Source organism: Aulonocara stuartgranti (assembly GCF_965226115.1).
Source record: "Aulonocara stuartgranti genome assembly, chromosome: 11".
In the NCBI taxonomy this organism is placed as follows: domain Eukaryota; kingdom Metazoa; phylum Chordata; class Actinopteri; order Cichliformes; family Cichlidae; genus Aulonocara; species Aulonocara stuartgranti.
The window spans coordinates 5,339,177-5,360,992 of NC_138947.1; the positions used below are offsets into that span (position 1 = coordinate 5,339,177).

Here is a 21,816-nt window from a genome sequence, read left to right on the forward strand (position 1 = left end):
CGGCATGCGTCACCTGTCCTGGCTGTCACCGGTAACCCCGGGATGTCGCCACGGTGACAGCCTCATTACAGTGATAACTGTGCTGACTGAAAATATTTCCGTTATGTTCCTGGTGATGTTGTGATGTGCAGTGTTCCAGTGATGGCCCGGGAGGGGCACTTCTGCAAACTTTTAACCTCGGCTACAGGCTGTGAGATATTTCATCCACGTACAACCTGCAGGCTAAAGAGGGTGCAGAGGAAACTGTTACCACAGCGACAAACCACAGCAGCCCCGGCTCATAAGCGCCTGTGGTTTATCACTATGTGGATAGCGCTTATCTAACCCACCCAGCTCTCCAGTGTCTCCCACCTTGGTTACACACGGGCCACATGGTGACATATTTCCATGCCAAAAAAAAAAAAAGTGTTTCATAATGAGACTGATTTGTTCTACCTGAGATAGAGTTTGCAAAATGTGTGCTGTCATAAGCTGAGATGGGTTTGGACAGAGTTAAGGGTTTGAGAGATGGAGAAAATGTATATATTATAAAGTACTTTTGAGAGATACGTTTTTTGGTTTCTGCTTTAATTTAAAAGTTGGCAACTGAGAGAGAAACTGTCATGATCCTGGGATTTTAGATGCTGTTGAAGTTTAGATTTTCCTGTTTTGGTAAGCTGAGTTATGGGTTCCTGTTTTGATGCCTTATCATTCTATTACTCTTCAACTTAAGTTAAGCTTAAGTTTGGTTTTTTCCTCTAATTTCTGCTCGTCACTTCTCCTGTTTCCAATCACCAGTTAGTCCTTGGTGTATAACTAGCCCTGCCCTCCCCTTTTGTCTTTGTCAGACCTATCATCGTGTTTCTGATCGTGGTTCTGTTTCTCATGGTTATTGTGTTTTTAGGAACTTTATGTTTCAAACTAAACAAACATGTACTAGAGTCTTCTTCACATCACTTCATAACAGAAGCAGGAATATGGTTACAAAGGTTATGTCGCTTTATGGACATGGCATGACTTATTGCACCCATGCACAATAACCTGTGATTTGGTCAAGACGGAGATCACATCAGCACCACAATAATGATAATAACACTGACTCAGTCTGCTATTATTTTGAAATTTAATGGAGTCAAGCTGCCAAAGATATCAGATTTTAACTTAGTAATTATTGGTGTCAACCATTTTTACAGTGATACAGGACATATCTACAGGACTTAGGAAAAACAAATGGCTAGCTAACCAAAGCTAACCATATTAAATACTTTAAAACATAAAACATACTTTTCTTATAAAAAAAAAATCAACATACCTTGGAGCTAAGGAGAGCTGTGGTTATTCAACCAGACCAGCTACAACCTGCAGAAGCCTGAGATTACAGACACAACTCACAGTTGCTCTCTTTAACAGAGCAGCTAACCTTAGCTCGAAGAGTAGAGGCAGCAAGCTGACCACAAATGGGTTATTAAATTAGCAATTAAGTTCTCAACAGTTCACTCAACTTCAGTGCTTCTTTCAACAAGCTTAACTGCAGCTCTGTCACTCAGTCAGGTTTAGTGAGTTTGCTGTGGGAAATGAGTCTCTCCTGCTGTGTGAGAAAAGTTGCTGCAGCAACAGAAAAGTGGTAATCGCTTTACTTTAGTCAACCAGAAAGTGTGCAGAGAAGCTGAGGGTGCACTAAAGTCTCCACTGAAAGAGAAACAGACAAACTAGGAAGATGAGAATTGTTGACATGTGTTTATTAAAATTCTTTAATTATCACAGTTATCATTAATACAGATGTATTATAACAAAGCACTGTTTGTTTGTTCGTTCATCAGAATTTTTAAGTTAAGAGACACTGAAAGTTTTAGTGTAAAGTAGGTGCTAGCATCTCTGTAAAACTGTATAACTGTTACAAGTTAATGTCCACTTTCATCCAAAACTCCACAAATTTGAAAGATGAGCACTCACTGTAGTACTAGTTGGTCCAGGAGGAATAAAAGCCTGAACTCTGAGAGCTTTAGTCCATCTCTCCACCAACTGACCTGACTGAAATAAGCTCCATAAGCCTTACCAGAAGATAAAATCACTCTCTAAGCTGAGCTGTTTTCACTCTGCAGGAAGGTTGTATTAAGAGATTGTGATCTCCCCGCCACCTCCCACCACTGCCACCTTGCATAGTACCAGTAGATCTTTCATCAAGTATTCCCAGCTCCTTAACAGATACTTTCCCTCCATATGGGCCAAATTAAATCTGCTAATGTCTTCTACCTGGGTACTTATTTGGTTCCTTGAGGTGAAATGGAGCAGTGTAAGTATCTATACCCATCCTACAGGCTGATGTATGAGTCAGTCATTGTCATGAAAGCTCTCCTTTTACTAGTTCCCTGTCCTTGAAATTTATAGCACCTCGCAAATGTGTTCATACACGACTGCTCATGGTCGGACGGTCAGACACACTCGCCGTGTGTTTATAGCTCTGTGTTATTCATCAGGGTCAAAGTATTCGTCTCGCTTGACTGACATCTGTTTGAGCCAAATATTAATTGCTTGATAATTGATGTGCACATCATATAGGCAGGGATATTACTGAGGGGCTTAGGTCACTCAGTAATGCACGTTAATGGTTACCAAATAACCTCTGCAGTACTTGATACTGAATGCTCAGGCATCCCAGAAATGATGACTGCTTCATGTTGAATGGAATAAAATAGCATTTTATTGTCATTGTACATGTGCAATGGAATTGTGGATTCAATAAATCATTGAATCATGTCGAATAATAACTCTTTATGTTCAACACTGAAAGCCATGAAGGACTAAAAGTGATAGGCTTGACTTTCACTCATTTGTGATCATTTACTTTGAGTACTCACGCCATAAATGCAGTGTACCACAGATAACTCCAACTATAAACACTTCATTTACTAAATTCCTTCGTTTTAAAACAGTTTCATTTGATATTTTTCCTACTGCTTGTGATTGTGTCCGTGATCCAGAATATCCATATTTAGATGAAAGGTTGGGATGCGAAGCTGCCGCTAACAAGCTTAGTGAGCAAAGTGTTTTTTTAAACTGACGGTGCACATACACCATCTTACTGCGTCCTACTGCTGGTGCTAAGTCTAATAAAATAACCGAATTTTGAGCACTTTCTCCTCCAGTCCACATGTGTCCTCTGGCATGATACTGAAATATCCAAGCTGCATCCATTAGAGTGTGTCTGTGTGTGGATAATTAAGGTAGAATATGCTTGGGTAGAAAAGTGCTTTAGAAGTGCTTGTGTATTTACCTATAGAGAGTAAAATTGTGAACCTGTGCGTTTAACGAATGAAGCTGGGGATTGGTCTGGTGTTGTTACTCCAAAATATTACATATTCTTACTTTTTAGAAAATTTATGCATTGCATTCATTAAATAATCCCTGGAGACATCAATTCACTACATGTGACATGACTTTAGCATTAGAGTGTTACACAGCCTAAAATATATTGTTAATTTTTAGTTAGCAATATAAACCCCTCTTCTAAATGTGGGAATGGCAGATCTTCAGTCCTCACTGGATCCTTGTCTCGCAACAGTTAGTGCAACCTGGCTTGAGTTTATGTTTCCGCTTCCCTGTGAGAGAGATCCGTACCTGTTACTTGAGCTTTTGAAAACTGTGGAGAGCCACAGGCGAGTCTGGGAGTGTCACAGCTGCTCTGATCATTTGGAAACTTTTGTTATTCGCTGTAAATAAACACACTACACTATGATTCAGAGCGCTGTGTGTGAGTCCTACCTGTGTCCAATCCATGATAACAACACTGACTCCAGATCACTGTTTCCTGCTGAAGATCAGGTTCTGGCTGTTTAGCAGGGTTCAACATACAGTGAGCTTTAACATCACTCTGGGTTCTTTGCTAACTTTGTACAGTGGAACACCGGCTTACGAAGACCCCATTTAACGAAAAATTCAAGTTACAAAGGCACTTAACGGCAATATGCCTGTGTAATGAAATCCGCTGGCTCTGATTGGCTGAGCCCAGAATGCCCAGAATGCCTTCTGAATCATGTGATAACCCCTTGGCTTTCGTACTTGCGTTTCACTGTTCCACGTGAAAGACGTATTGTTGTTGCAGTTAGTAATTAGCCTATCGTGCATTAACGTAAATGTCAATTTTAGTTTTAATGTTTAGAATTAAATTCCATAATGTTATGTACATGTACGCGTATGTATGTATGCATACGTATGCTTTCTTCAGCCTCCACCACCTCTGCCACCTCCTCCTCCACCAAGAACTTCGTCTTCAGCCAGCATCGCCTCACTCAAAAGGCGATGGAAAAAGGTGCTTCGACTTATGAAAATTTTGACTTACGAACGAATTAATTTTGTAAGTCGGGGTTCCACTGTGTGTGTATATATATATATATATATATATATATATATATATATATATATATACTGTATGTAGTTACTTTAATGTGGTGACGTCCAGTAAAAACAAAACTAATGCCTCAAGTCTTCGAAAGTTGTAGATTGCTCCTCCTCCCAGTGAGCTGATTGTATGTGCACGGATTTTTGTTTCTATCCACCCATCCTGCAGATAATTAAGTCAACTTTGCAACACAGGTAATAATCTAGCCTTGTAACCGTGATGTGATTACTGATTTTAGCACAATAATGGGTTACATTACTGTGTTGTAGCAGTGGAGCTGAAGTTGCCTGTTAGAGAAGATGATCATCTGCTTGTCCAGTCAGGGGATAACAGTTTGTTTAATGACCTCCTCTCCACCACAGCTTCATAATTGTCCTGATTGAAGCCAATCGCAAAGCCCAATCAGTAAGGGTGTTCCAATCACCAGCTTTGTCACATTGCATTGTGTGGCACTCCCTACTGAGGGACCTCATCTGGACTACTTAGGTCCACTTTTCAGGGTGACCGTGGCTCAGGGGGTTGGGAAGCGTATCTGTAACTGGAAGGTCGCCGGTTCGATCCCCGGGCTCTCTGTCCTGGTCGTTGTGTCCTTGGGCAAGACACTTTACCCTATTGCCTACTGGTGTTGGCCAGAGGGGCCGATGGCGCGATATGGCAGCCTCGCTTCTGTCAGCCTGCCCCAGGGCAGCTGTGGCTACAATCGTAGCTTGCCTCCACCAGTGTGTGAATGTGAGAGTGAATGAATAGTGGCATTGTAAAGCGCTTTGGGTGCCTTGAAAAGCGCTATATAAATCCAATCCATTATTATTATTATTACTCTCATTAGCTACAAAGTTACCATACCTGACATACATGTGAAATGAAATCCAAGGTAACATTTCATGAATAAATAAAGTTTCTTTAGATGGTCCAGTCATGTTTTTTTAATAGTCACAAAAAAAATCAAACAACCATCAGTTTTAAGTTCTTGCACTGGGTTTCTGTATGCCTTTGGTTCACCCTCAGTAATGATAAATTCTGAGGGTCTGAATTGATCAACAACCTCTGGATCCTACAATTCCCTCAATTTCAGCCCAGGTTCGAGTTTTGTTAAAGCCTCTTTCCTGGTCACTATTTTTCAGCTCCACATTATATCCTGTTCTTTCTGTTAAAATTCGATGAGTCCAAGTTGAGATTTCTCAGCGGAGTCATTCAAGTTAGGCATCAACGGGTAAAACATTTCCCTGTCATAACGTTCGATTGGGGGAATCGGTGCCCTGTCTTTAGATTTTTCTCAGTAACCAGAGCAGCTTAGAAATAAAATCTTATGTTTTTCCTCACACGGATGCATTAGCTCTGGGGGAGCTGGCTCATTCATTTTCCATTTTGTAAAGATCATATGCTTCTCAGTTTTATTTCGTTCCTTTTCCAGCTGGATGCCATTGTAAAGTCATCACTAAGAACTTCCATTCAAAGTCAGGAAGAATTCAACAGCAGCATTTGGAGCTGTTAGAGGACTTCTCATTCACTGCCCTCAGCAGGGTCTATGCAGCTCTTTTAGGCACCTTCAACATTGATTCACAGAAGAGCACAAAGCTTTCTTTACACTGCCGTGTGAAAAAGGTCTCATATGTGCTATGCGGCCATCATTGGTTGATTCTGTGCTATTATGAATGTACAGTTCGTGGGCTGCAAACACCACCAGAGTCAAAGGGAGGAACGTGGTTACACGTGTCAGTCACAGTTACGAGAGCAGGCAATGCTGTCTATATTCATGAGCACTGTGATAACATAGCTGTCAGACTAGGCCTTGAAACTTTTTTGATTGCACTCGTAGTGTTCATGTAGCTGCGTTGTCAGCAGAGATTTTTCAAGAGCCAGATGGAAGGTAATATCCAACAGGGAGACACTTCAGTACCTTTATGTTATTAAATTTAATCTGCAAGTCGGGTCTGTTTTTCAGTTTGGTTACTTTGACCAAAACACATTTAAGTTCATTTTAATTTATACTAAACAAAACAAAAACAAAACATTTACACATTCCTGAGAGCAAATTGATACAATAGTTTTACAATGGTGTTGATAGGGTTAAAAAAAATATAATTTTGGGTCAAAATGTGTAATCTGTGATCATAAACATTTGTAATCTGACTGATTGTGACTGATGAAAAATACAATTGTGCACAGCTGACTTCTGCTTCTTTCTAAATTTATATATTTTCACATAAACATTTATGTTGTGCTTTGTGTTTGAGCGGTCGAAGTCACGAGAAGCCAAAAAATCGTAAATATCTCATTAGTTTTTAAGCTGATTGCTTCTGGTCATGAATTATTAAGTTTTCCTTTTACAAAGTTGAGCAAACCCTGTCAGTGGGTCATTCAAATGAACTCAAGCATCATTAACGCAGCCTATTTAAAGCAATCAGTGATACAACTTCCAGCCCTAGAAACAAATGTAAACACTTCTCTGTTTATAGAGTAAAACTGAGGCTTTGTCAGTGATGGAGAGGTTGGAAAGCCCCTGACCACACAAAAACAGCAACTACGCTGCTCATTGACAGCTTGGAGGCTCTCCTCTCCAAGGACATTTCCAGGACTTTTTTTTTAATGGCATGAAAAATGTTTTGTATTGAATATATTGGCAAAGTGGTGCAGCAAGTACAGTGTATGCAGGCCCTTTACTCATAACAGCACACAGGCTTTGGCACAGCCATATACTTAAATGTACACCATTTCAAATGCAGGGATGAAAACAGTTCGAAATATTCCAAAATTACCTAAAACCGTAAACATAAAGAAGCAACAAACTCTGTCATTATGTTCAGGCTAACCACTCATGTTATTATTGTGCGACAAAGACATAAACGGAAGTTAACAGCTAATGCTGCTCTATAGTACACAGTCAGAAATAGGGGTACGGAAGGGGTACATTACTGTGCCCCACGGTACAAAAATGACATTAATACAGTCTAAGGACAAATATTGGACCTCGGGGTAACTATCTGTACCTTTTTTAGCGTCTGAAAGGTACATACATGTTCCTTAATTGTGAAAAGTACTTATTTGTACCCATTCTTTCAAAAGATAAAGTACAGGTTGATTAAGCTCTTTTTGATTAGAGGTTTTTTGTTTTTTATTCTTTTTGACAGTAATTTATTTGCAACTGTATTGATATAAGCATATATTTTAGTGTTTTTATTTTTTATTATTTTCATTGCTGTTGTTGTTTTTGTATTCCCTGAACCCCCCCCTTATTTTTAAGCTGCTTTAAGAACAATGAATTTATTTGAAAGAAAAAAAAGTAAAAATGCATTTAAAAATTTTTTTAAGAGAGTGTTTTTTTTTTAAAGTATAACTATTTGGATGAATTGCAAAAAAGCACCCTTACTGAACTCGGAGTGCGAGTTGAGCCCATCCTCACAACATCAAACAAAAAGTAGAAGAAGAAACTCAACGAATAGCTGGTGGATTCTAGAATTTTCTGTAAATGCAGCAGGTGCCATTTTGTTTTATCAACGGAGGGAGATGGATTACGAACTTGCAAGTCCTGGTGTGCTCTGTTCACTTTCAACCGAGGAACTCTTAACAAAAATACAAGAGTGGGGCTTAGATGTCACCGAAGCTGAAGCTCAGCATTTCAGAGGTAAGTTTTATTTAAAGAAAAATGTAGCGTAATTACTAATTATTGGTTTAGCCTAGCTTAACGTATATTAGCAATTTAGCTAGTTTCGGCACTCTCTTAGCTCAAATTATGTCTTTTTACAAACGTTTTTACAAACGTTTCATGTGTAAAGTTGAGGTCACAGTTCTGAAAAATGAAAAATGTGTACACATAGTATTTGTATAAGTTTGAACTTATATATGTGGTTCGGCCACAGTCTATGGGTTCGGTAACCCCTGCGCAGTGGAACGGCGCGAAATTTGATTCCCTGGTAGCTGAATGCAGTTTACCGTTAGTGTATTAATGGTTTAATAAAATCACGTTTTTACATCCATTCCAAGGCCATTAACACACATGGGCGGCTGAATATAACGTTTAAAGGAAATATCTTGACGCCGCACTTGTTTAAAATATAACAAGGGTGTCGCAGCTGGGGTTTGATAGTCGCGTTTTAAGCAATGTGGGAACTTTTTCAGCATGTAATCTGAGCTTGTAATACGGTCCTGCGGGTGTTATCGCTATAAGTAATCGGTCTGAAAGAACAGACGGCAGAAACTGTCGGAAATCTGGAGAAAGGAGTCACCTTAGTAGTGAATATTAACAAATTACAGCATTCTAGTCTTTTTTTTTCTTCCAAACTTGAAAGGGCACAAAAGCATGCTCAGACTCTGCTCTCCTGTGTCCAGTAGTCCCAAACAAACATCTAAATTTAAAAATGAAAACTTTGCATATCAAGAGGATTCACTCTAAAGATTTGCTTTATTTTATTTAATTTACTGATTTTTTTAAATGAATATTTCTTTGAACTGAAAGAAGTTGTACAAAAGGTTTTAATGTGTGTGATATATGGTTTTTACCCATGTAAAAATGTGGTGATAAATATCCTTACATTGAATTTAAAGTTTGTACTACCATTTATCTTGCAGACAATGAGGTTGATGGTGACACAGTTGACTGCGGTCTTACTGAGACTATGGTTGCATACCTTTTCCAAGGATCCTTCAAAATGCAGGTTAAATTCAATCAATTTGTGTCAAGGATGAAGGAATCTTCAGTGACGCTGACTCTACAGACTGTCTCTCCAGAAGACTGGCAACCATCTACTTCGTCAACTTCAATAAGGTATTTTCTTATTTATAATGAAGTTAGTATGTCTGAAACATACATGTTGGCCGTTATGCACTTTTAGGATTTAGTTAATATGATCATTGTTTCTACAATATGTATTGTTACTGTAGTGTTTTATACTTCAATTCATGCAATAAAAACAAACGCTTAACTGTTTTCACAGCAATGAAAATACTTTGAGACTACCTGCCTCTTTTGAAATTCCAAGATTTCCCAAAAATCTCCAACTAAAACTGGACAACAAAGAACCGTGCCATAAAAATCCAAGGGACAGACACACAATAATCAGAGTTCTATATGAAGCTGTGGCACAGTATACTATGTAAGTTAATCAGGGTAATGTTAGCTTGTTGCTTTAGAAAAAGCTGAATCTGTCATATTGAAAATAAACGCTACATTACTAAGAAACAATAACTGACACTTGATAAAGTTTGTTTGTCAGCAGTTGCTCTAACACTTATGTTTCTTCTGATATTACAGGTATCCCACAAATTCTGAATATGTGCAAGCTGTGAAGACGCTGGTAATGAAGTATCCTTTCCTCAAGGATCGTGAGGGAAATGGTTATGTAAGTTAAATTTAAAATTTGCATAAGGTTCCTTCAAGATTACAAAGTAAAAGTGAAGCTTTTTTCAATCTTGTTTTGTTAGTAAGACAATCTGTAGCCTCTCAGTAGGTTTGTATGAAGTATGTTTACTGATTCTTTGTTGGGTGTATTTTGTGTAGATTGTTTTTACAGTAACTTATGTTTCTGTTCAACAAGCACACATGGCATATGTCTTTGAGACGTAAATTCAAATCAGAGCGGGCACCACTAGTCGACAGTGAGGCAGTGAGGCGTTGTAAGGAGAAGTTTGGTTCTACGAGGAGAGGGCAGCCTAATAAATGTCAATGAACAAGTCAGAGAAATGTTTGTCAGGTTGGTGTGAGGGACATCTTGAGCTATAAAATGTTCTTGCCTCTGTTATTACATCTAAAACTAAGGATTAGGGATGCAACTGTACCCCTTTTTTTTCAAACCGAAACAATACCAATACTTGGATTAGAGCACTTGCTAATACAAAGTACCAGTGCTAATACTTCTACCTCACAAAATATTATTAATTAGAAGGCGCTAAAAGAGGGTGAACTAGATTTTTTTTAAAAAAACATTTTAAATATGACTCCAAAACTAAAATTTCAAGTTAACAATTAAGATTTTATGTGAAATTATTTCAGAGTTTCCATATTTTAAATATTGGTTCATGGTATCGGTTAACTTTAACCGATACGAGTTCTTTGTGATGCACAGATCGTGTCAGCTCTAATTGTATATTTAGTCTTATGTTGGGTTTCTAATCTGTTTTGACTTTCTCTTCTCACTCTTGCTTTCTTTCAAGGGACCATGCGTCCAAGGAGAGGATTTATTATCCATAGACGCCCACTTAAAGGTCTTACAGTGCCAATATCAGAAGATGCAACCAGATACCATGGTGGTTCATAACCGTGTGCAGTAAACGTTTGCTTGGCGGCAGAAAGAAATTGCAAATGGTATGCCTGTGGAGGATGTGTTGAAGAAGTACCCCTTCTTAGGGATGCCTACTGGTGTAAGTCAGAAAGCTGAATTGAACTTGGAAATAGCTGTCACATTTAACATGTTTATAGTAGTAAATTTTATTTGCCCTTGACCTTGTTTTCTTCATCTGTCCCTCTTTCCTTTTTTTGTATGTTCATGTAACTTCTTACAGTATTGTTGTTAAATTCTATAAAAAAAAATAATTATGCAGCACCATACATAATTAATATCAACTTTAGATTATTTCATTTTCATACACTGTTATTTTGTACTGAAAATTAATTTTTTACTTGTAGCTGTGCAACGAACTCGGGTGGATCCAACCAACAACGGGTAATGTAAGCCAGCGATTTCGTGAAGGGCTCTCATGTGTTGCAGCAAAGGTGATTGACCTTACACAAGGGAAAACCCCACTCTACCAGCTCTACCTTGATGCAAGAGAGGAGGCTCTCACTGATGACCTACCGGGTATTTGCTTTTTTTTTTTTTTTTTTAACTTCAAGGCTTCCATTTTATATAATTTTTATAGGTAACTGGAAATGCCAGATAAAATGCATGGGTGATCTTGTGTTTTGTTGTTTTTTTGGCAGATCTTGACACAAGGGCTGCACTTTTATTCCTGCCATACGTCTTCAAGGAGAAACTGGATCTCTTTGTCATACTTGGAGAGGTGTGTGTATTAAAATATTTAGTCTATATAAAAGGAAAACAAATGTATCTTTTGTTAAGAGACTAATATATTGCTTTCCTCTACCTTCTCTTTTGACTTCAAAGGTTCATCCTAAAACCCCCTATCCAACTGTTCAGCTACTTCATGAAGACTGGAAACCAGTGTTTTCCAGAAGCGCTCCAAACATTGTGAAGTTGGATGGCAGTGAAGTGTGCAGAAGCTCGTGTATTTTTGAAGGAATCATCTCTTCTTTCTGCTTGTATTTTGTCTTCAACCTTGCTTATCCAAAACATCTGAAGAACACCCTGATTTTTCTCCAAAAGTACATTGTGAAAATAGATGAGGGTGAGGACCGGCCTCTGCCAATCACAGTCACCAGACAAATAAATCTTCTGTATTGACCACCATGCCTCAGCCATATCAGTGCTCCAAATGTGGCAGAAGAACCTTTAGTTTGACAAAGCTTATGCAGCACATAGGACTTATTCATTCCCATGATGCCAATTTTGATATAACCTGTGGACTCAGTGACTGCTGTTCTTCCTTCAAAAAATATGAATCTTTCAGACGACATGTGTATAGGAAACACAGAGAACAGGTGTTGTGTTAATATTGACACAATGTGGTTCTTTTGTGGAAAAATTCTCATTCCTCTGTTATATGACAACCATTTTCATTCATACAGTGTTAGAGTTGATAGTGAATGGACGTTGCTAAAACCTGGACAGGAAATTGATGTTGCAGCTTATGACACATACTCTGTTGATAACAGTTTGTATGTAACAGTTAAGCAATGTATTTAAGAAGGTAATAAATGTGACAAGTATTTTTGACTTTGTATCTTCAATTTTTCAAATCTTGAGAGGAAAAATATAGGAAATCTGTGTGTAGATACTGAACCTTTAGAAAGACATTTTTGTACTCCTTTTAAGGGTTCTTTTTTGTACTTTATACTAAGGGTACAATTTTGCCCTTTAAAGTACAGGTTTGACGTGTAAAAGGTACAAATTACAAGGGTACAAATCAGTACCCACAGTTTAGGGTACAGAACGGTACCTTAGAGGGTACCACCCCAGTGACAAGCCATTGTACCCCTATAGGTACATTTCTGTACTTTAATTTCTGAGTGTGTACAGTGAGTCATTTTATATTGATATTATAAAGTCAGTTTGTAGCTGTGTTTGCACTGCAGAATTTGTGCATATCACAGGTTTATTGTCCTTTTGCAGTAAATGGCAAACACCAGAAAGGCTATTGGGATAGTATTAACCCAATATCACCAAAGGTTGTGCCTGATTTGATTAAATATGTACGAGTGTAATAAACTTTTCTTATCCTATAGGCGTGGTGATCTGTACATGACACTGCTCCATTTTACAAGTTCTACGCCAAAAAAACTTTGACAGCAGTGGCCTAAATTAGCTTCTTGGTACCATGGGAATTTGTTTTCATGGAAGGTTGGTGAACCCAACTCAAAATGAATGTATATAGGATGTTCTTATTGCAAATCTACCATTGAATTCTGCAGGTGCTGCTATTAAAAATCATTCCAGTGTGACTGTGTGTGGGTGGATATGGATGGGTACATGGTTAGTGTGTGTGTGTGTATGTGCATGTGTTGTGCATTTCTGTGTTTGTACAGTTTGAGTGTGCGTATATTAAGTCACCTACCGTTTGCACTGAGCCTATTTTGAGCTTTAGTGAGTCTCTTGAAAAAACTGCTCTGAGAGCAAACCTTTCAGCGACTCCTCTGCACACTTCCCCTCTTGTTAAATCTTTATCTTTTGTTACTGGAGCCTAAAAGCACTCATCAAAAACACACAGGACACTAAAACCAGGGCGCTTTTAATGCAGGTGTTATTTCAGATTCACAAGCAGGACTGTGTTTCAAGAGGATCGCTGGCCGGGAGCGAGTGTCTTTGTAAACCGTGAATGTCCAGATGAAGTAAAAATGTCAAAGCCTTAATGGACTTGAATGTTAATTGAGGCATTTATCACAATGTTGAATCAAAGCTCTTACAAGGACATGGAAATGGGCTGCCCGGACCTCCCTGGCCCTGCCTGGAGTCCTCGAGGGATTGTCAGTGCAGCTCATGTTGAGTATGTGTTACAACATCCTGAGTGCTGTGGCCTTTAGGGGTTCTCCTCTCGACCGGCTGCAAATGAAAAATGAAAAACAATTCGATACAACTAATGAAAAGTAATGAACTTCTTTCGTGTCGGAGTGACAGGAAAACACAAAGTGATGAATCTGACAGCGTAACCTGGCCAGCGAGCGCACTCCAACTGTGCCAAGCAGGTAGCCTGGCTATAAATCACTTCCCTGTAGAGAGAATTGAAATAAGAGCTGAAGACCACATGCAGCTGAAGATGAAATCATCAGTTTAACAATTCCAAAAACACTGAATGTTTAGTTTGAAATTTCACTGTGATTAGTACCACTGATGCGATTCAGTTTAACACTTTCCTTTCTCATTATTAACTTATATTTATTATTAACTTTGTGTTTTATTGCATTTCTTGCCCCTTCTGTATTCCTGCTGTTTTTGTGCCATGACATTTTCCATTTTATTTTGTGAATCCCTTTATGTGCACGTCTTTGGTTGTTTTCTTTCCTTTGTTTTCTGCTCCACCCTAATCGTTTCCTCGTGTATAAATAGTCCTTGATTTTTGTTTGCCAGCTATATGAACCTATTCTGTATATACAGGATGGACATAGCTAACATGACAACAGCCACTGGTTTGTGAAAAGACCATTTAAAGCAGGGGTGGGGAAACTCCAGGCCTTGAGGGACGGTGTCCAGCAGGTTTTAGAGGTGGCCTTGATCCAACACAGCTGATGAAAATGGCTAAATTACCTCCTCAACATGTCTTGTAGTTCTCCAGAGGCCTGGTAATGAACTAATCATTTGATTCAGGTGTGTTGACCCAGAGTGAGATCTAAAACCTGCAGGACACCGGGGCTTGAGGCCTGAAGTTCCCCACCCCTGATTTAAAGCCTCAGCTTTGTTGCTATGACCATCACCAGTTTGGACGATGATTGGCTGTTGGTACAATTAACATCAAAGTTACTGTAAAAATGTTATTCATCAGATATTTGCATTAAAATTCTCCAAAAGGGACAAACACAGTAGTGAGATCAACTTCAGTGCCTGCTGCTGGCTTATCTGTCTCCTTGTGTGCCGCATTTAGGTTGTCTTTAAAACATCTCTTTCTGCTAAGATTTGTGTGTAAAAATACTGGGCAACAGATAACTGGACAAGTTATCTGTTGCCCAGTATTTAAAAACCAGATGTCTACAAACTTCTAAAAGTTACTGCAGGCTTGTAAATTTGGCAACAGCCATAAATAACTGTGTGGTTATTATTTTTTATAGGCTGAGCAGTCAGTACTTGCTGTAATTCAGTCATAAGCAGATAACCAAGTCGATGAGCTGATTCTTTAACTCCATTGTTCTCTTTGTATGACACTGTGAATAAGGAAATGTCAAATCTATCAAGGATAGCACTCTTTTTTTAATCACAGGAGCTGAAAATGTCACATCATTATGACTCAAGAGCCATGACAACCTTGCTGGAAAAGAATCCTTTTTATATTGTTGGATCATAATGAGCTGTGTGTTTTGCCTACAGCTTCATCAGGCCTGATGATAATGACATACAGGTTTTGCCCATTAAAAACTAATGAAACAAAGCAGATTTTTCTGTGCCAGTTCAGTTTTTCCAGGTTTTTAAGCTATAAATGTTCTAACCATTCTTGTTTCTGTTACCAGCACCTTATGGCTGTTAATTTCTGCATCAACAAAAAGTGAAAAGTATATTTACCTCAACTAAATACCAGTCATATTTTTAAAAACTATTATTACAGCTGAGGTGGTTCGGGCATCTGAAAAGGATGCCTCCTGGGTGCCTCCTGGGGTTGGTGTTCCTGGCACCGGGAGGAGGCCCCGGGGCAGACCCAGGACACGCTGGAGAGATTATATCTCTCGGCTGGTCTGGGAACGCCTTGGTGTTCCCCTGGATAAGCTGGAGGAGGTGGCAGGGGAGAGGGAGGTCTGGGGCTCTCTGCTTAGGCTGCTGCCCCCGCGACCCGGCCCCGGATAAAGCGGATGAAGATGGATGGATGGATGGATGGATGGATGGATATTATTACAGTCAGATAATCAGAGCAAATTACCATTTTATTTCTCCCCAGTAGTGAACTGACACAAAAAATCAGCAGCAGCAGCTCAGAGGAATATAACAGTTTGTGTTTCTTTCTATTTGGTGACTTATTGCAGTGTTGCTTAAATTTAATCCCATTCACTTTGCTGTTTTTGTAGCATTTTTTGTTTCTTGACATTTTTGTGTGTAGAAGAGAAAAAAGATGTCCTCATTGTTAATGCTCCAAACAAAGCTCAGACTGTGCAGCACAAGCCCTGAGGGGCAAGTTCACAGGCAGGGTTTCCTTGTGTTAGCTGGCTTAATACAACCTAAAATCAGAAGTAATGGATATCATAGTTTGTGGTCGTTGCTAACCCAGGCTGTCTGTTCCAGGCTCTGTTTGCGGTCACACATAGCGACGCACAGTGCGCCCTGTGCTTCAGCTGAGAGGAACACGTCACACTATGAAAAATCCAAAACAATAATAACATGTCACAAATAAGGCAAGAAAGCAATATTTATTCATACTTCCCCCCTGAGTGCATGCTCAGTGCTGCTGTTCTAAAGCTGCCACGTTAAAAGCTCTGTGACTTTAAACTTGATACATTTGAATATGTTACTCCAGAAGCTCATTTAAGTCTAGCATTGTCCCAAAGTGAAGAGCACCCAGAAAATAAAGTAAAATTAAAGTGAAATCAATTTTCTGCCCCCTGTTCTGTTTGCTGCAGTAAAAGCGTTGTATTGTTATCAGGATGAAGCATAGAAATCTAAACAATACATGCATTTTCTGCATAGTTACTCAACACATGTGAATTCCTGCAGCAACCGTTTGTGCTGTTGTGCTGAAGTCACCAATCTGTGTGTAATATGGCAGACTGGTATCACCTGCAGTGTTTGCTGTGGGACATTGGCACTAATATGGCTGTGATTGGTTGGGTTGAATCAGAATCAGAAAGACTTTATTTATCCCAAAGGGGCAATTAATTGAAGGCACGTGCATTTAATTGTACTTATACTTTACTCTACTTATATTTCACACTTCAAACACTGCTGCTACATTTCCCTGTCTTTCTGCACAGGCCAGGGCCCATGCTGCCGCCTAAAGGTGGGATTGGCGGCCTACTCCGAATGGGGTCTGGGAAAACAACTGCTGTTCCCTGTTGCAGGTGTCAGCGTGTTATAGAACATAGCTGATCCTTGCCTTGGACTGTGCGTTTTGTTCTTTTTGGAAGTGGGACAGTGACGTGAACTGTTCTGCTTTCCAGTATCAAGGCAACTGTTTCCCCTTAAAGTCAGGTGTTCTCCTGAATGTTGGCCAGGACTAGAACCAGTGTGTTATCTGTGGCTCAGCTGGTTTTCTCATAAGTTAGTGCAGCTGCTAACAATCTATCCCACTCTATATAGGGGCCACTCTTAAAGCATATTAACAGGACGAGTATTAATGAAACGCTGGTGCTGATTTTAAACTCAAACAGCAGGTTAGGTGTTCAGCATGGGTTACACTGATGATTAGACTAGGTTAATAGAGAGACTTTGTGACATTCAAAACTGGCTTTAGGCTCAAAATACAAGTTGGGTCACCTGCCACTTTATTAGGTACATTTGTTCATCTGCTTATTTACTTAAATATCTGTTAATCTAGTAACGCAGTGCATGTAAACATGCAGGATGAAATTCAAACTGAGAATCAGAATGGGGAAGAAAAGTGATTTAAGTGACTTAGAACGTGGCATGACTGATGGTGCCAGATGGGCTGGTCTGAGCATTTCAGAAAGTGCTGAACTGCTGGGATTTTCCCACACAGCCATTACTGGGGTTTGCAGAGAAAGGTCCGAAATGGAGAAAATATCCAGTGAGCAGCAGTTCTCTGGGTAAAAATGCCTTATTGATGCCAGAGGTCAGAGGAGAATGGCCAGACTGTGTCGAGCTGATAGGAAGGCAATAGAAACTCAAGGAACCACTTTTTATAGTCAAGGTATGCAGAACAGCATCTCTGAATGCACAACACGGTGAATCTTGAGGCAGATGAGCTACAAAAGACCACACCAGGTGCTGCTCCTGTCAGCTAAGAACAGCAAACTGATGCTACAGTTCACACAGATTCATCAAAGTTGGACAATGTAAGACTTTGACCTTTTCCACTGAAACATTCAGAGTTTGGACAAATACCATTAAAGTATGGACCCATCCCAAGAATGGCACACTTTGGGCTCCTTATTTCTAGCTGAGCGTTGTTTAATGCCATGATGGCTTGGTAACCATGCAGATCCCTTTATGACCACAGTGCACCCATCTTCTGATGGTTGCTTTCAGCAGGATAATGCACCATGTCACAGAGCTCAGATCAAACGGGTTTCTTGAACATGGATTTAAATCTCTGAGGAATGTCTCCAGCACCTCGTTGCTGAAAAACACCATGAAGAATTGAGGCAGTTCTGAAGGCATGTACCTAAGGTGTACCCAACAAAGTGGTTATTGATCTTGTGGCTTCTTTTATTTTCAATAATTTGGTCTGTTTAAATTTGCAGACTATAAATTAAGTGCAAAAGTAAATAAAACACGTCTCCTGCAATAATTAGTGTAGAAAAGATCATTTGGGATACATTAAATGTAATGTTTGGTAAAAATGGAATTATTGTTAATGTATTGTTTTATTAAAGATAATATTTTATAGAAAGTTTAAAGGTAAGAAAACTGGAGAAACTGGTTGATTACTTAGTCCTCATTTTCTTTTCTGACATTGAACAACAAATAAAAACAATCCCGTTGCTGGGTTCACTTCCTCAGCCTGATGAGAAATGAAAATAAATAGATGCCGAGAGCTTAGATAAAAACAAATACCGAGGATGCTGTTTTACCATTTTCATGCTAATTATAGAGTGTGCAGTGAATTATTAAAAATTCATTTCATGTCACTGTTTGTTGCTCATTATTGAATTCATTGTCTTGAAACAAGCCTTAGATAAGGTTCACTTGGTTTCAATCTGGTCATCAGCTAGAGCAGATTTTCTCTTTTCTGAGTCGCACTCAGACCTAATCTACATTCCAGTGCTCGCTTGGTTGGACGTCCAGCTGTTCGCAGCATTTTCCCCGCTGACAGAGAAGAAGCCAGGCGCTGTTTTCTGCTGATAGCTCTCTTGAACAGCAGATAGAAAAGCTGAGCATCCCACTTACAGATGTTTGTGATCATCGCTCCAGTGAGATTAAATGCAAGCGAGACGGTGGCCAGAGATTCAACTCACAGAGCAGCGGCCTGGTCCTCGGGCGGCCTGCTGTATTGGTTTTGGAGGGCGAGCAGAGCTTTGGTGAAAAGAAGCTCCCTCGTCTGGGTAGAGAGCCAGTTTTCATGCGTCAGGGAGTTTGGGGCTAGATGTGCTACAAACGAGGGGTGAACGAATGAGCTTATGGTTCTATGGAAAAGTTCACACACTGAACAACTGACTTTAATACCTAGTGCAAGAGTTATGGTGTTGTCGTGAGTTGCAGTCTCTCCAAAATGTTAAAGCTCTCAGCCCTGCTTTGGCCAGTGATTTTGTTTCTTGGATGGAAGAAAGCCATCGGGGCTTTGAGATGTCAGACCTCATTGGTGTATTTATGGTGTGTGTGCATGCATGCCACGCTGTCTGTGAATTCTGCACGCTCACTTGTTAATGCTTGTCTGCCACGTATATGAGTTTTTATTAAAGGATGCATTCGTTTTTATCACGCTGTAAAATGTATTTGTCTTGTTTATTTTGACAGAACCGGATTAATGTTGGCAGAAAAATGTTAATGGCCAGTTACTGTGGCTTTTAAGAACGTCTTAGAGAATAAAGATGGAGAAGTCTTGTCCAAACGGAGAGATTTAGCTCAGTAAGCCACAGCATTGCACTGGCTGACATATTCCTTCATTACCATAAGCACGCACACTCGAGTTTATTTTGACTCATTCCCACATTTGCTGCCCTGCTGCCACTAATGGTTAGAGAGTACCAAATGTCTAATTATTCATGGCTGACAATAGTCCCTTAAGGTGTCTACACACAGTAAGACTTCAGAATTTTGTTTAGTTTACTGTGAGCTCTGTGTGGCATAGGTCTAATAAACTTGTACATGTAGGCTGTACAATGATCATTTCTACTGAATGCTAGACTACGATGACATCATACGAACATAGCTCCTGCTGCTACAACTCAACTTTTTTTTTTTTTTTTTTTTTAAACATCCAGTCTGTTTGGTGTTGTTTTGGGCTGTTTGTTCTCAAGACCATTACAAATGACATGGGCTCAAAATGGGCTCTGGCAGGTGGAGGAACCATAAGATCCTGGTAGCGGTTCAGTTTTCAGTGAGGAAAAAAATGAGTCATCTCAAAACTACCAAACTTGTGAGCTCCAATTCACCCAGACTCTGAACAGGCTGTAGTCAGCTGACCTGTGCTGATCCCATAGATTGGCTGCTGGCTCTGAGGTTTAGTTCTCTTTGTGGATTTAGCCAAATACATTTCACGATATATAAGCAGATGTTGCATGAGCTATCGTGGCTACTTTCCGATTGGCAAGTACTTCTTGTGAGCATCATCAGTTTAAATTCAAACTGACGTCTGCCGCCCTTGAACTAACCCGGTATGAGCGACACCAGGCTGTGATGGCTCTGACGGTCGAGCAGGTTGTGTGCTAATTGGACGGTTTGTGGTTTGATCCCTGAGTGTGATTTTTCACAGTGCATAGAACACATACATATGTGTCTGAACACGGCTTATTCTCACATAGCATGAAATTATTATCATTCAGTTTGCTGTGTATGTGTGAAATAACCAGATCATTTTAGCAAAACATATGCAGAGCTGTGCAATATATGCTTGGCGATACTTACGGAGAGAAAAGTTGCGTGTTAAATTACTTTGTGCTTTTGCTCCTGTGCTCTACCTAGATGCTGAAGTGAGCACAACTTTATTGACAACTGAATGGACACAGATCAGGCATGAGAGGAAAAAACCAGATGTGTGTATAGCTTGCAGGTGGGACCATGAGATGAATTTACTTTCTGAGCTCTATGAGATCACTTAGAAGGACGTGTGGGTAGAAGCACATACAAAAGGAACTCAGTTTGTATCGTTATGTATTAAACTGCCTGATTTGATTTATTTGTTATTACTTCATTAATTGCTCCCTTTAACTCCAGACAGTGATCATTTTTACCCTCATTCACAGTATGATCGCAGCCAACAGCATCACCAAGATCCTTGGGCACCTCTGGACTAACCAAGAAATTGCATTGTGGATACTTTGCTTAACACGTCCTAAACTCACCAATGTTTCATTAGCATTTTATCTGGACTACAGTTTCAAAGTTTTAAAGTTTTCCATTTTAAATGACAAGAAATGACTCTGTGCCTGACTGGCTGGACTTTACATAACTACATTCAGCTAATTATGAAGATCATGAGTTTTGCTGTATTACTAGTCCAATTAATCATCTGTCAGTCACACCATAGCAGCCTGTTTGGGCAAATTTTTGCACTGAATTAATAAGTTTCATGTCACTTAAAAATAAATCAACTGTGCTCGCTAACCCTGGAAAAAAAGCAACATTATATTTCTGATATTTCAGCAGAATGCAAATGTGCCGGTAGCATATTTACCCTCAGGATTATAGATATGTGTCTGCAGTAACACTCTATGCTACAAATAAGTTGAGCAAACATTCTTCAGAAACATATTTGTTTTTTGTGGGGATGGTGCTCTGCGATGAATTTCAATTCTATGTTTTCAGTTTGATTTTTGTATTCTGACTGTGTATGCATGTGCACTACTGTCGCTCTGTGTATCCAAACCTTGCAAAAACTAAACAATAATAGAGTGAATATCCTTCATTGCACCAGAGTATATATGTGGTGTTTGTTTTTTAGGTACAGTGATTTGGGATTTCCATTTACTCATTTTTGCTGTCTCTAGATCGTGTGTTCTGAACTTGACTTTTGCTCAGAATAGATTAAAATAAAGCGTAGAATTAGTTTAAAAAAGCCACAAAGTGAAGCTTAGCCCAAAATCCCAACAGATAGGTGATGACATTTATTTCCAACCCACATCAGCTCAAGGCTCAGGTAGAATATTTTTTGTTGGTAAATTTAATTCAAAGCATACTATTTAAGCTGTTTTACCGGGCCTACAGTTGCTGCGGCATCTGAAAGTCACTTTGCAATCCTGCTCATCTTCTTCATGATGTGTTTGGATCTTCTATGCTCTCCAAGCCTCGCACACTTTTCACATAGAATTCCACTGCAGCCAGACTGCTTGACACCATTTATCTCGCAAGCATCAGTCA

The 21,816-nt window shown here is 39.4% G+C and overlaps 1 pseudogene across 1 annotated transcript; it reads left to right on the forward strand.

The window, feature by feature from the left end:
- Positions 1–7,776: 7,776 nt before the first annotated feature.
- Positions 7,777–12,204, forward strand: LOC309716442 (sterile alpha motif domain-containing protein 3-like; annotated as a pseudogene). The gene is made up of 9 exons (XR_014280707.1): positions 7,777–8,000; positions 8,945–9,140; positions 9,310–9,468; positions 9,627–9,714; positions 9,910–10,065; positions 10,526–10,732; positions 10,998–11,169; positions 11,292–11,371; positions 11,476–12,204. The product of XR_014280707.1 is annotated as a sterile alpha motif domain-containing protein 3-like (transcript).
- Positions 12,205–21,816: the final 9,612 nt, after the last annotated feature.